We start from the raw sequence: 15,062 nt of genomic DNA, 5'->3' as shown, positions 1-15,062 counted from the left end.
AGCCCTGGGAGAGCAAAGATTAATATCCATTTGTGCTTTGCTGTCCTCAACCCTGATAACTGTAAATAACGTTTGGAAAAGATCGGGGTGCATCATGATCTATTACATGGTGGCGACGATACTGGTTGTTATGTCTTCCACAGTGATTTATCATTCTCTGCAGTGACACAAATCATGGTCCTTGCCTGCCACTCTGGAATGTATGATCTGCTGACTGGAACAGTGATGAATTTGTGTTTATATCATCACATTTTTAACCTGAGCTAGACCTGACCTCCTGCTCCAATTTGGGAATGTACTAAAAATATATTTTTGTAAACCTCTATGGTTTTGCTGGCTGGTGTTAAAATAGAAAACACTTTTCCTCCTTTTGGGGGGACTAATGTGAAGTGATGCAAATAATAAGAAGGTCAAATTGTGGATAAATCACTGTCTCAATTGTTTTGTTACCTGTAAGAGATCAGTATAATCTTGCCTTGTTCCAGCAATCGGCATCCTCAGAGCTATTAAGCAGAAGAAGGCCCTGAGTTTCTTTTTTCAAGACCTGGAAACCAGGTCTACTAATCTCTCTGTGTCTTTGTTTGAAGTGTGTGTGGGCTCTTGTGGACAAGTGTCTGTGTCTGTGTGTGTTAGTTGTTCCATGAGGGGCAGGCAAGTGAACCCACTCCCTTCAGGCTGCCCTTTAAGGCAATACTTTTCTCTGAAACAGGGTCCAGGGACTTAAGATCTTTGAAAGCTCTACGTGAAAATGCTATATATTTTTTTCAACCGCATTTCTTTCTGTGAAGTGTGGGAGTTGTATGAAATACAAAAAATAAAAATAAAAAAATTTAAAATCTCATCATTCCTTTCTGAAGTGATCTTTGTAGGCTATTCAAATTGATTGTCTTTTTTATTTTTTTAATTCATATGAGGAACCCAAGGGTCTGGGGTTAAGAAATGATATTTGAATTGCAACTGTTCACATGTAAATGGGTGACTTAGAAAGCAAATGCATTTTAGACCAAAAACTTTTTTTTAAGGTATTTGTGCTAGATTCTCAGTTTAGAGACACAATATGCAATAACGTGCCAACCTGGCACAGCAGTGAAGAGGGGGACGTTTTTCCAAGTGTCCCCCCTTGACCACAGCATTGCCCCCTCAACTCCTCATCGGTCATGGGTTCTAGGCTTGGCTTATCCAAAGCCCTCACAGTCTCCTGGGTCACTCACAGATTGTCTCCTGTTTTCAAATGCCTATCAGTGAGCTAAGATGACAAATTTGCCCGTGATCATGTCCTGAAGTGATATGGATTTTAGCTGAAGCCTCCTGGAATCAACTCTCGTGGCACTGCCGAAGCCTGCGGTGACCTCGAGGGCGGAATCTCAGGTGAGCGTGGATCCAGGGAAAGGTGGAAGCACGTTGGTATCAGTCAGACTCCTCATCTCATCTGACAATGAAGAGGCAATCACTTATGCCACCTTATTTTTCCAGTTTTTAGATGGAGAATCCTGAGTCACGCTCAAAACAATAGAAATTTCACAAGTATCAGAGTGATACGAATTCGCTTATTTCAAACCCGGAGGAAGAGAAATGACAATGAATTTTCAATACATACCAGTACTTTGCACAGTACTTTGTCACATATAGTGGGTTATTAATACCACCCTAGAGCCTTGGCACGCACTGCTCTTCACTACATTCTACTTTTTCATAAACATCTTATCTCATCCAGCCTCACAGAACTCCTAATACTTTGCAGAACCATGAAATTCAACACTCCACCTTCACTGGATAGTTCTTCTTTTTCAAAGCCCAATCTTCCTTAAACTCACTTTCTATTACAACAACATTAATTGCTATTTTATGCACATACACAGACTGACTTCTTCACAACTTTACTTCCTGGTAACTTACAAGTGCACTGGTTGACAGCATCCTCAATTAGCAGAGTCATTTCCATATCCTGGACATATACATTGATCAGAAAAGATGACAATTTATTTTTAGACAGACGCAGCCTGCATAATTTAAATATATTTCCCATTTGGCAAAAATGGTGTTGTAGCTAATGTATGTACAATATTTCCAAAAACACTGGTACTTTCCCATAAATATCTTCCATATTTTTTTCAGTGAGTAATAAAAAAGGTTGAGGTGGGATGTGTTTTATCCCACCACATTATATCATTCCTATTTTTCCTCTTTGTTGGATGGCAATCAGGGGCCCTGATGCCAAGCTTTGGAAGCAACAGCATCTGGTTCCTTGGCAGATCCTGCAGGCAGACTTGTTGCCAGCCTCTAAGCTGTGGCTGGGTCTGTTGCATGGTTTGGCTGCAGATGGACTCTCTGGGTTGCCTCGTGCTTCTGGAAGCCAGTCCTGGCTTTCCTTTGATTCTGAGGACTTTACTCATTTTTATTCATTTGTGAAGAAGGGCCCATCCAAATGCTTTATGAAACCAACACTGGAGAACATTAATGGATCAAATTTTGCCTTTGAAAAGGCAGAGGTCAGTGTGTTTGGGGGAAGGAGGCGCAGCATTCTGAAGATACAAGTGCACATGTGGATGCTTCCTCCCATGAACTTCTATTCTAAGGAGCTTGGAAGGTGGCCAGTTACGTGTTACCATTTCTCGCTTCCCCAGGATGAGGCTGTGTGGTTACCTGGAAAGACAGAAACACTGGAGAGCTTAGGCTTCCTCAGATCAATAAAACCTCCTATTTCTTTTGTCTTTTAAGTGAATCAGACCCTGAGGAAACGAACATGCACAAGGAAATTCCGGTTGCCTTCTCCCCTGTACCATTTCATTGTCCTTGTGAGTGTGGGATTACAGCGTGGCTAGAAAGAAGGGTGGACAAAAAGTCTTAATTTACTCTGAACTGAGCATACACATTAAAGCCAGATCACTCCCATTAATGTGCCCTGAGACTCTGGCCTCCAGGGAAGGGTTTTCCAGTTTTCTTAGAATTGTGAAACCCTGTCACCATTGATTTTATCCCTTTGATCAACTATAAAATTCTATGCCACACACACACATACACACCTATACCTTAATGAAAATATAATTTAGTGTGTTCTAAAGATTATTATCTATTTCATAATATTTCTTGAGTGCATTTGCCCTCTTCCTGATTCATTTATTAACAGCTGTTTACTGAATACCTATTACTTGTTAAACACAAAATCCTGCTTTCATGGGGTTTACCTTCTACTAGGGGATACTGGGAAAAAAAAACAATGATCAAGTCAGTTAACAAGATAATTTTAGAGAGTGATAGTGCTATTAGAAAACTGAAACTGTGATTTGATAAAGGTGTTTGTGGGGTAAGAAGAGAGCTATTTAAGACTGGTAATATTTCTGGGTATATATATAAAGGAAATAAAATCACTATCTTGACGAGATATTTGCACTCTTATTTTCATTGCAGCATTATTCACAATGGCCAAAATATAGACCCAACCTAATTGTCAATGGATGGGTGGAGGAAGAAATGCAGTGTGTGTCTATGTCCATATCCTAGACCTATACATTGACCAGAAAAGATGACAATTTATTTTTAGGCAGACACAGACTCCATAATTGAAATATATTTCCCATTTGGCAAAAATGGTGTTGTAGCTAATGTATGTTATGTGTGTGTGTATGTGTATATATACACATATATGTATGTGTGTATATATATAGATACACATACACATATACATGTACAATGAAATATTATTCAGCCTTGAAAAAGATGGAAATCCTGCCATTTGCAACAATGTGGATGAACCTGGAGATCATTATATAAGTGAAATAAGCCAGACACAGAAAGATAAATACTGCACAATCTCTCCTCTATGTAGAATCTAAAGGAGTTTTACTCACAGAAACCGAGTAGGAGGGTGATTAGCAAGGGTTGGGGAGTGGGGAAAATAGGGAGACATTTGTCAAACGGTACAAACTTGCAGTTATAAACTGAGTAAGTCCTGGAGACCTAATGTATAGCATGGCGACTATAGGTAATAATAATATATTGCATACTTAACACTCGCTAAGGGAGCTGATCTTGAGTATTCTTAACACACACACACGCACACACACACACACAAGGTAACTGTGTGAGGTGATAGATACATTCATTCGCTTGCTTGTGGCAATCATTTCACAATGTATGCATGTATCAAAATATCACATTATACACCTTGAATATATATATATATATTATATATAATTTTTATCTGTCAGTTATGCCTCAGTCATGCTGGGGGTGGAGGAAGAGATTGATTGGGAAGGATCGCTCAAGGAAATGACATTAGATCTAAGACTGAAACTACAGAAAATATCCAGCTATGATCTAGGAAGGCCTAGAAGAGGAAGTAGCCAAGGCGAAGGCAGTATTGGGGAATAGTCTTTGCACATTTGAGGTGCGAAAAGACATTCGCTATGACACTAGAGCTCTAGGAGAAGAGTGATAAGGACCCTGATGGAGAGCTCGGCAGGGGCTAGGTCACACAGCGCATGCTGCATCACTGTGGGCCATGGGCAAAGACTTGGAGTTGATTCTCAGAGCAATGAGAACCACTGGTAGTTTTAAGTAGGGGAATTACAAGATTAATTTATATGTTTGAAAAAGGTCACTTTGACTACTGGGTAGAGGAGTAAGAATAGAAGCAGGGAGCCCATTAGAAGGTTGTTATAATAGAACATAAGTTGGTTTTAGATCATAATGATAATATTAACATTTATTAAACACTTAACTATGTGTTAGGGACTGGGCATGCTTTATCTTAGGTGATCTTCACCAAAACCTCTGACTTACGGATTATCTTCCCCATTTAGTAGGTGAAGAAACCGTAGGATTTCAATCTGTATATGTCTCATTTGGGTAGGCTTGCTGCCTCTTCATGCTATGAAACCAAACTGGAATAGACAACCATTACTTTATTGTTTCTGTATGCCTTCAAATAAGAAAGAGATGATGATAAAAATACATTCAGGCCAGGCACGGTGGCTCACACCTATAATTCCAGCACTTTAGGAGTCTGAGGTGAGAGGATCACTTGAGTCCAGGAGTTTGAGACCAGCCTGGGCAATGTAGTGAGACCCTGTCTCTACAAAAAATTTAAAAAATTATCTGGGCACAGTGGCTTGTGCCTGTGGTCCGAGCTACTCAGGAGGCTGAGGTGGAAGGATCACTTGAGCCCATGAGGTCGAAGCTGCATTCAGATATCAAAGCCTTACATGTCAGTTAAGTGAACAAAGTTCTTTCACAAGCTCTATTTGGGATTGAAAAAAATACTATGGCAGACATCTCTAAGAAAACAGGAAGAACTCAGACAGCAATCTCAGGTAATCAAGGCTTATAATACCTTTTTGTGCAATTAAGAATGATAAATGGGGCCGGGCACGGTGGCTCACGCCTGTAATCCCAGCACTTTGGGAGGCCGAGGTGGGTGGATCACGAGGTAAGGAGATCGAGACCATCCCGGCTAGCATGGTGAAACCCTGTCTCTACCAAAAACACAAAAAATTAGCCGATCGTGGTGGTGCATGCCTGTAGTCCCAGCTACTCAGGAGGCTGAGGCAGGAGAATGGCTTGAACCCAAGAGGCGGAGGCTGCAGTGAGCCGAGATAGTGCCGCTGCTCTCCAGCCTGGGCGACAGGGCGAGACTCTGTTTCAGGAAAAAAAAAAAAAAAAAAAAAGCAATTCTATTTCAAATCCCCAAAAGCTGGGTTTCCCTAGATGTGCTCGCACAGGTTTTTACCTCACTCCTAAATTCCAAAGGCTTCTTAAATGCTCTAATGTTTGAAAGTTACCTGTGGAACATGGAAAATAATTTCTTCCCCTGAATTTATCAAATAGTCGATTTCATACATCTTTTACTTACCAAAGTTATCTATTTACTCGAGCTGAAAACTTCCAGAGAGATTGAGAAAATTAAGTTCTAATAGACCCAGATGTAGAAAAGGGTTCTGTCAAGCAAATACGAATATTTACTCTTGTTATTCTTGCACATGTGACAAAAAACACAAAAGAACTATAAGATCCCATCACTGCCACAGAAACATGACTAACTAATGGGGGAAACAGGCTATATGGCATTTGTCTTGTCATCTGAGCTCTCTTAGATTTTCACATCCATGGTAACCTTGGGCAGAAGAACACTGTTCTCAGATCACATTACTTCGTTAACTTCATGAACTCTTCTTTTTAAAAAATCATTACAAATGTCAAGTGCCCGTTACTTTTATATTGGTTCCCAGTTCTGATATCCTATGGCTTTCCCTAGTAGCAGAAGTTCATGCTAGTAAGCTGACACTCAGCATCATCAAACTCCCACTCATTAGTCTAAATAAATCTAATCTAATTAATGTAAACTAAAGTTTGTTTTTATCGTTACTGAGCAAGCAGATACTTCCACCACGATGATGTGCTTGTTTGGACTCAAATAACCAAATGCTTTCACTCAACCAGAAATTTCTTTTCTTTTCTTTTTGGTTAAATGTTTGACTAAATTGGTCATTTGTCTGAATATATCCATCGGTTTAACTGAGAAAACAGATCTAATTATGTATATATGCTCAATTATACTACTGAAATCACTTTCATTTGAAGTCCATTTTTTACTAATATCAGTATTAGTAAAATATTTTTATAATATTATGCTACAAAAAATAGAATAGACTATTTCCCTTATACTAACACTTCGTATGCTCCCCCTAGGAATAAATGCTCCCTCAAAAATTCCACCACTTGCTTTCTTCTGTCCATTGAAAATGTTATGTCAGTTTAAGATCTTCTGGCCTTGTCATGACAACTTATCAATGAAATGTAGCTAGTTTCACATCATTATTATCACAGACATTAGAATCCAGGCACGATGACCTTGAGATTCCTCATTTAGGCATGAGCTGTGACTACTACCATTCTAACAAAAATACTACACACCTGGTGCGGTGGCTCATGCCTGTAATGTCAGTGCTTTGGGAGGCCAAGGTGAGGGGATTGCTTGAGCCCAGGAGTTCAAGACCAGCCTTGGTAATATGGAGAAATCTTGTCCCTACAAAATATAAATAAATATTATTTTAAATAATTTTTATAAATAAAAAGAAAAATTAGCCATGTGTAGTGGTGCACCTGTAGTCCCAGCTACTCGGGAGGCTGAGGTGGGAGGATGGCTTCAGCCCAGGAAGTCGAGGCTGCAGTGAGCCATGACTGCAGTACCAGACTCCAGCATGGGTGACAGTGCGAGACCCTCTCTCAAAACAAAACAAAACTGTACAAAACAATAAGTGGGGATGGTTTTGAAGAATGACGTGTCTCCTTTGCTAGATAGGCCCAGACCATCTAGAACATTCAACTTCCTGACCTCAAACCTAGTAGGTTCTGGGTTTCTTCTTTTTTATATGGAATTCTTGGAAAATGTGATATTTGAGTTATGGTGATCAGAATCAGTTCCCAGAAAGGGGTCTGGTCAGAGAGGTGGCTGTCAGAGCTCCCAGCATCCCACTGGGTGTTTCTCTTCCTTGGTGACAGCCTTGGTTGGGTTTTTAATAGTATGTTGAGTTTCACATTACAGCATTTTGTAGACAGCCTGTGGCATGGTTTACAATGAAAAATCTCTCAGGGCCATTTGATCTCCTGATGTTTCCTCTTGATGGTGAGTTGAGGGGACTGACACTGCTGGTCCCTAGTCCCAGAACCCACACACACAAGCGAAGTGGAGCAAGCAACACTGTGGAGAGTTGTGAAGGTTTGTATCTCCCAGATAGTCCCGATGAGACCAGAGCAAAACGTCAGAGTACGCCCCAGCTACTCCACCGAGATGGTCTAGTAGACACTGAGAAACTTGCCTCTCTTCTCCTCTCCTCTTTCCCCATCTGAAAGCTCCCATCCACTCTCTCCCTGCTCTTTGACCCCTGGAGGCGCCGTAAGGACCTGCTGGCCCTGCGGCTCTCTCAGGTGGAAGCTGTTCTTATTCTACGTCACTGGCTCTGTGTTAAGCTCTCCTGATAGCGCCTCCTTGTCACTTTTCTCTAAATGTTGGGGTATCCTAGGACTCCATTCTTGACTTTCTAATCTATCTACATCCTTCCAAGGTGATCTCATCCAGTCCCATAGATTTAAGATATATTTCATTGCTGTTGACCATCACATTTATTTATCCAGCCCTGACATGCCTTTGAGCTCCAGATTCAAATACTCATCTAAGCATCCTTGCTTAGATGACTAAGTGAGGCACCCCACAACCAACAGTGTCAATGCTGAAACCTTCATCTTTTTCTGCCCTCAGATCACTTCCTCCCATCCCAATTGAGCTTTCCCCTTTTCAGTGTGTGGCATCATTGTCCACCCAATTGCTCAGACTAAAACCCTTGGAGTTGTTACTGATTATTCTCCTTCCCTTGGAGTCTACATCCAATCCATGAGTACATCCTGTCGACACTACTTGCAAAGTATATCCCCAAGCTGACCACAACTCACCATCTCATCTGCAACAATCAGGTCCCAGGTCCCACCATTTCTCCTATGAACCGTTTCTCCTAACCTGTTCTCATCTCCTCATTGCATCCTACAGTCCATCTTACACAGGGCAGATAGAGTGATTTTTCTAAAGCGTAAATCAGATGATATCACTCACCTGCCTAAAGTTCGCTGATGTCTTTCAATGATGCTTAAAATAAAATTCGAAATGGCCTCCATGCTCTGGCTCCTGCCTTCTCCTCTCACCTAACTAGGGACCCTTCTCCCTTTCGCTGTCTACACTCCAGTCATACTGTCCATTTAGTCACAGCCATTTTTATCTTAACACAATTGCACCTGCTATCCTGCTGTTTGGGGCACTCTTTCCCCAGGAATTTGTGTGCCCCCTGCCTCTCATTATGGCATCTCCTCAGAGACACATGCCTTCCTCACTCTGATGGTTAAGCAGTGCCCTGTCTTCCATCCCAGTCCCCAGGTTCCCTGTCTTATATAAGGGCCCTATTTTATCTCCTGAGGGTACTTAGAAGTACCTGAAATGATAGCATTTGTTTGTTTGGCTTTATATGTTTGCTCCTTATCTCCCTCAATGGTAATGTAAGATTATGATACCTCCCAGGCTAAAAGCTAAGATTATGTTTCTTCCCATCTACCACACAAAACTGTTGTAAGGTTTAATCCAATGAATGCTCCTCTTTAATGTAATGATCAGCATTAGCAATACTCGAACTCGTGAAAACATGAAATAGCACCCAGTGCACTGCCCTACAAGGCTAGGGTAAAAATATTAAGAGGCCATCGATATATCTGCATAGGATTGATTTTCCATTTCACGATGATTCATTGGCAAGAACAGGTGTTTGGAGCACAGGGACTACCTCTTTGAGAGGCTTTAGTAGGGTCTAAAGTTTCACTCAGCATTGATCATGTGAGAACACTTAATCAAAGTGCACGATTAGTGGAGAGAGTTCTGTGAGCTCATATGAATTTGGTTTGCTCTCTTTCCAAAGGGTAACTTTTTGTTCAGACTGACACTAGGTGTCATTGATACCTCCTGAAGGCACAAGAGCCCACTCTGTTTTGGGGGTTGCTCCAGACCTGCCTGGGATGTGGGAGCTCTGCTCTGACCATGGAGCACCCTAGACATGAGACAACCATATCCATGCCCAGTGACACCTATGTAAGGTGAGGGGCCGCCAATCCCCAGGGAGCACCCCAGAGGAGAGGCCAATATGGATAATGCCAAAAGCGATGAAGATAGTGTCATGTGGCTAGAAACACCTTGAGCACAGCCTAAGAATACTCAGAGATGCAAACTGAAGAAATGCGGGTAATGGCAAAGGCATTCGAAGAATCTCTTAGCTCTGGGAGTATACACAGGAGGAAATCCTATCTGGGAGGGAAGTGAGTCAGAGCCTGCTTACCACACTGGAGAGGGACAATCAGGTTTTAGAAGAGTCTTAGTACTTTATATCCCTGGGCTTTAAAACATTCTCTGATTTTTTTCATTTTCGATTGTTGAGTCCCGGAACAGTTATCAGGAAGTGTCTTTGGTGATCCCAGCTATGGGGAGAGGAACAGGTCTGGGGCCAGGCTCTGAAGAACAAATGCTCCGGACAGCGCTAGGAGGCCCCCGGAAGGCATTTCCGATGTACCCAGTGCCTTTCTGGAGAGTTGGCAGCAATTCAAGAACTGTGCCTTATCCCGTCTTGTTAGAATATAAAACCGATGCTGGATATGGTGCATTGAGGCAGGTGGTCTGTAGTTTACATGCTACTTAAAATTCTGAAGCCACCTACAGTAAATGCTTGAAATAAATTGTGGGAAATCACTTAAATAATCTTGCAAACATCCATGTAATGCTGAAACAAAGGCCACCTAGAGACCAGGGAAAGGCTGCCGGAAGCCAGTGCACAGTTTACCTGGGAAGCCCCAGGGAGCAGCATGGGGAAGATGCTGGGAAATTACCCACCTGAGCTTCAGGCCATCCCCATTCATTCTGTTCTTTTTTTCTCATGATATATCACCCAGCCTAATCTCAAATTCGCTCTCAGAAACGGGGGAAGGACATCATTTCAGTTTTCGCAAAGTAACTGATTAAATCCCAGGTTTAAAATGCCTTGGTGAACAGAGTTCTTTCCATGCAAAGGATGAGCCCTGAATATACCATTTCTTTTTGGCCTGTGGAGGACTCCATTGTGAACGATTCTGCCATGTGGTATGAAATTCTCACGTGAACCATTGATGGCCTTGGAGAAAGGAAAGATCCTGATGCCACAGCTCATCTCCTTATGAGGGAAATGGCAAACGAACCATAAAGCAAGCAAACAAACCAACATGTGCCCAGGGAAACAGTGGCCCGACAAACCCTAAGCCATCAGAAGCAGTGAGATGTCCCTGGCAGGAATCCTCCCAACTGCAGCTCTCAGAGCCCCTGGTTAGAATTTCAATTGTTGCTTATATAATTTCAAGCGATAACAAGAAGCTATTTTATTACTCTAATGGGTTCAGACTCTTGATCTGCACTACCACCTTGAAGGATCATTTCATGTGTAATTTAGCAGCATTTATTTGATATGTGTCCAACAATCACTTACCCATTCTCTGTGGGTCAGCCTTATGGAATCTCTAGGGAGGCAGAGAAAGCAAAGAGACTGTTTCCACTCTCTAGGACTTCACGGTCCATGAGAAACAGAGACCAGCAAATCCACAATGGCAATCCGGGGGCCATGCCAGCTGGGCAGAGTGCAGAGCATGTCAAGGGTCACAGATCAGGGTAGAGGAGGGGCACCGAATTCATCCCTGGTGGGCTCCAAAAGGAAAGGCGTTGGGAGCAGAACATACTTAAGGTGAGTTTTCATGAAGAAATAGAAGTTAGCCAAGAGAAGAGGAGGAAAAAATGCACTCCCAAACAAGGAGGAACTGAGGCTGAGGCTCGGATGTGTCAGGGAATAAGGCCCTTTTAGACACCTGGCTATAGGAAACATGGGTGTGGGCTCCTGGGAGAAACTGAGGGAGGGAGAAACCAAGCAATGAAGATTCTTCTAGGCTACTAAGGATGTTGCCATTTACCTTGAAGGCTGTGGGGAACCTGGCATAATTAGGCTTATATTACAGAAAATTGACTTTGGCATCAGTGTCAGAGGCATTTGAACCAGAGTAACTCCATCTTGAATAGGGGCGGGGTAAAATAAGGCTGAAACCTACTGGGCGGCATTCCCAGATGGTTAGCCATTGGATGTCACAGGATGAAATAGGAGATCGGCACAAGATACAGGTCATAAAGACCTTTCTGATAAAACGGATTGCAGTAAAGAAGCTGGCCAAAACCCACAAAAACCAAGATGGCGATGGGAGCAACCCCTGCTCGTCCTCACTGCTACGCTCCCACCAGCGCCACGACAGTTTACAAATGCCATGGCAACGTCAGGAAGTTACCCTGTATGGTCTACAAAGGGGAGGCATGGATAATTCCCCCCTTGTTTAGCGTATCATCAAGAAATCACCATAGAAATAGGCAACCAGCAACCCTCGGGCAGCTCCGTCTGTGGAGTAGCCATTCTTTAGTCCTCTACTTTCCTAATAAACTTGCTTTCACTTTACTCTATGGACCGGCCCTGAATTCTTTCTTGCGCGAGTTCCAAGAATCCTCTCTTGGGGTCTGGATTGGGACCACTTTCCGGTAACATCGGTATAGATGACAGATTAGAGAGCAGCAAGGCTAGAGGTTTAGGATGAGGATGAAGGTGGGAGATCAAACGATGCTTCATCAATAGAATTGAACGCAATGGATGACTCACTATATAGAGAGATTGAGGGAAAAAGAGTTGGGTGCGATGCCCAGGTTTCTGATTTAGACAAGCCAACATTTGCTTAGAAATGCAACACTGAGGGATATGTCTTAAAGATGACAAAACTTCAAAAGTTTCCAAAGTAAACCTGTTAAAGTTTCTAAAGTAAGCACAAATTATCTTAATTCAACAAGCTTATTCTAGGCTTCACTTTGACTTTGAATCAAGAGGCAGAGCTTTAAGCACCCAAGAAGACTCTGGATTGCAGAGTTGAGTTACGATGCTTGAAGTTCTCAGGGTATATGACAGTTCCCACGTAAATGGGGTGTGACCTAGAATGCACAAAGGATGAGGACCCTAAGAATAGCGATTCTGCTGCCATGCAAGCAAGATATATAAATATGAATGTCAAGCCACTCCAACGCATGAAAGGCTTTAAAAATGCCTGAGAGTTCCAAAGTGCACCGGGCCTCACATAAGCACAATGAAATGATAATGAAGACAACCAGTAGCAGCGACCACCCACCAGCGGTTTTATTGCTGTAACTAGGAATGAAGGGTCTCCCTGGAACGATTGACACTGGATGGCATTGTCATTTTTAGCACATGCTAAAGCTGTGATTGTGAAAGGAATTGTCTCTGTTAAACCAAAGCCAGACTATTTATGGACATCCCTGCTCCCACTCCATTCTTGTGCCATGGCCATAGGTAGGAAAAAATGGAAAATGGCTGCTTGGTTGCCACACATTTTCCCATAAATCCCCTGTCCATGCTTAATCAACCAAGGAAGAAATATGCGTCAGAGGCCTCTTTTTGGAGGGCTTTGAGCTTAAGTTCAGGAAAGGCCTCTACCTTCCTATTTATTCCTTTGCCTTCTGCAAACCTTGGGTCATGGTCCCCGCTCAGGCCACCCACAATGCTACAGGTCAAAGGACTGCACTTAACCTTGGTGGGAGTAGCTTTCCAACAATCAGAAGAGACAAAGTCACTGACTTTAGTATGTGGAATGCAAATATCAGACAATAATAACGTCATTGTCCCTGTTTTAGAAACACTCACACACAGACAAGCACAAAATCCTCGACAGTCTATGCTGTAGGAAGTGAGCTCAAAGAAAGTTTTTGTGCCCATCTCCTCATTACTCCATAGTTAAGACTACTCAGCATTAGAAAGAGTGTGGTGAGGTTTTTGTGGGTTTCAGTCCTTCTTCCTGGTTTTTAACTCCATAGTCCAAATAGATGGGCAGGCAGGAAGACTGAGTATGACAACTACACCATCCGTTTTTGTCTCTCAGGGGTCAGCACAGTTTTGGAGGCAGAGCAAGGGAAAGGACTTTGAAGTCAAGTAAGTTTATGTATTTTTTTTCTGCTCTAAGAAGTACAGTTTCTCTCAGTCCAAGAGCTCCATTCAACTGGACATCCAGCCTTTTATTTTATTATTTCCTACGGCCTATAAGGTGGCTTCTAGAACGAGGAACCTCTGTGTTCAAGAAGCATGATGTGTCAGACACTGGAGGGAGTGAGGGCTGACAGGGCCTACACAGTGTGGATTCCTTCACAGAACTAACAGAGATGACTTGCACCCCAAGAATTCTATCAGGGATGACAGGCCACTAGGAAGTCCTCAGGACCAAAAAAACTTGCACAGACAAGCATTCCTCCGACAAGAACTGAGGCCAGTAATGTGCTGCCACAAGACAAAATCAACAGAGACTCTGCCAAGTAGGTTGATCATTTCATTCAGACTCAGGGGACATCCACATGGGGATAAAGATTTCAGGGAAGGGCACAGTGGAACCAGAGGTTGCATCTGACCAACGTCCACAGTTGCGAAGACACTCAGAGCCGCTCCTAATGGCCTTCAATCTACAATGAGCCACAACAATGGTGCCCCGGCCACTGCCAAACAGATCCTTCGGAAGAGCAGGCTCTGGAGTCACACACACCTGGCTTGGGTTTCACCTTTGCCCTCCGTGATCTGGGTAACCACAGGTATGTCCATCTGGTTGAGCTTTGGTTTCCTCTTTGGTAAAATTAGGTATGAAAATAATATAACTTCCCTGTGGAATTATTTTGAAGTGCTGTGAACTAGTGCCTGGAACATCCCTGCATTCAATAATGTCAGGTCTGAAGACACAGCTCTACTCCACGGGGCAGAGCCAGGAGGATGGAGAAGCAACGGCCCAGCATCTGGGCACAGAGCTGGGAATACATGCCTTCTCACTCTGAATTTGGATGCAAATCGTGACTTCCAAATTAGACAGCGTTAGAATAAGGCCTCTATTCTGGATATTTCTGGCCTTGTTTGTCTCCAAGCCCCACCACACCACGCTGCTAATCCCAGGACACAGGGATTCACAGCACCATGCCAGGCCATTGTTGGCACCAGGGAGACAGAGGTGTAACATGTTTTGCCTTTAGCTCCCTAAACTAATAGGTAAAGTACATGCCTGAAAACCCACTATCCCTGCTTTACCACCTTAAGCAATTCTGTGTGTTGTCTGCAAAACAGATTTTGCTGCATTTCAACCAAGGTCCATTTACCTGCAATGGGCCTGAGGTTACAGACTGCTAACAACACTGCCCAGTTACTTACTAACAGAAACGTGTCCTAGACTGGAACCCAGGAAGAAGCTCCTTCGAGTACAGTTGTGACTTTGAATGAGCCTCAGATGTGTTTACATCTCTTGGAAAAGGAGAGTTACAGGTAGATAAGAGAGTCCCAGCAAACAAACTTAGCTTCCCACTTGCTGGGAGCGCAGGACTGGAGGAGAAGGGAGGAGGAGAAGGAGAAGAAGAAGGGTGGGAAGGAGAGAGGGAGGAGGTA

Source organism: Symphalangus syndactylus, chromosome 19, assembly GCF_028878055.3.
Source record: "Symphalangus syndactylus isolate Jambi chromosome 19, NHGRI_mSymSyn1-v2.1_pri, whole genome shotgun sequence".
Taxonomy (NCBI): Eukaryota; Metazoa; Chordata; class Mammalia; order Primates; family Hylobatidae; genus Symphalangus; species Symphalangus syndactylus.
The sequence above is the reverse complement of the archived record's forward strand: the minus strand, read 5'-3'. Positions refer to the sequence as shown.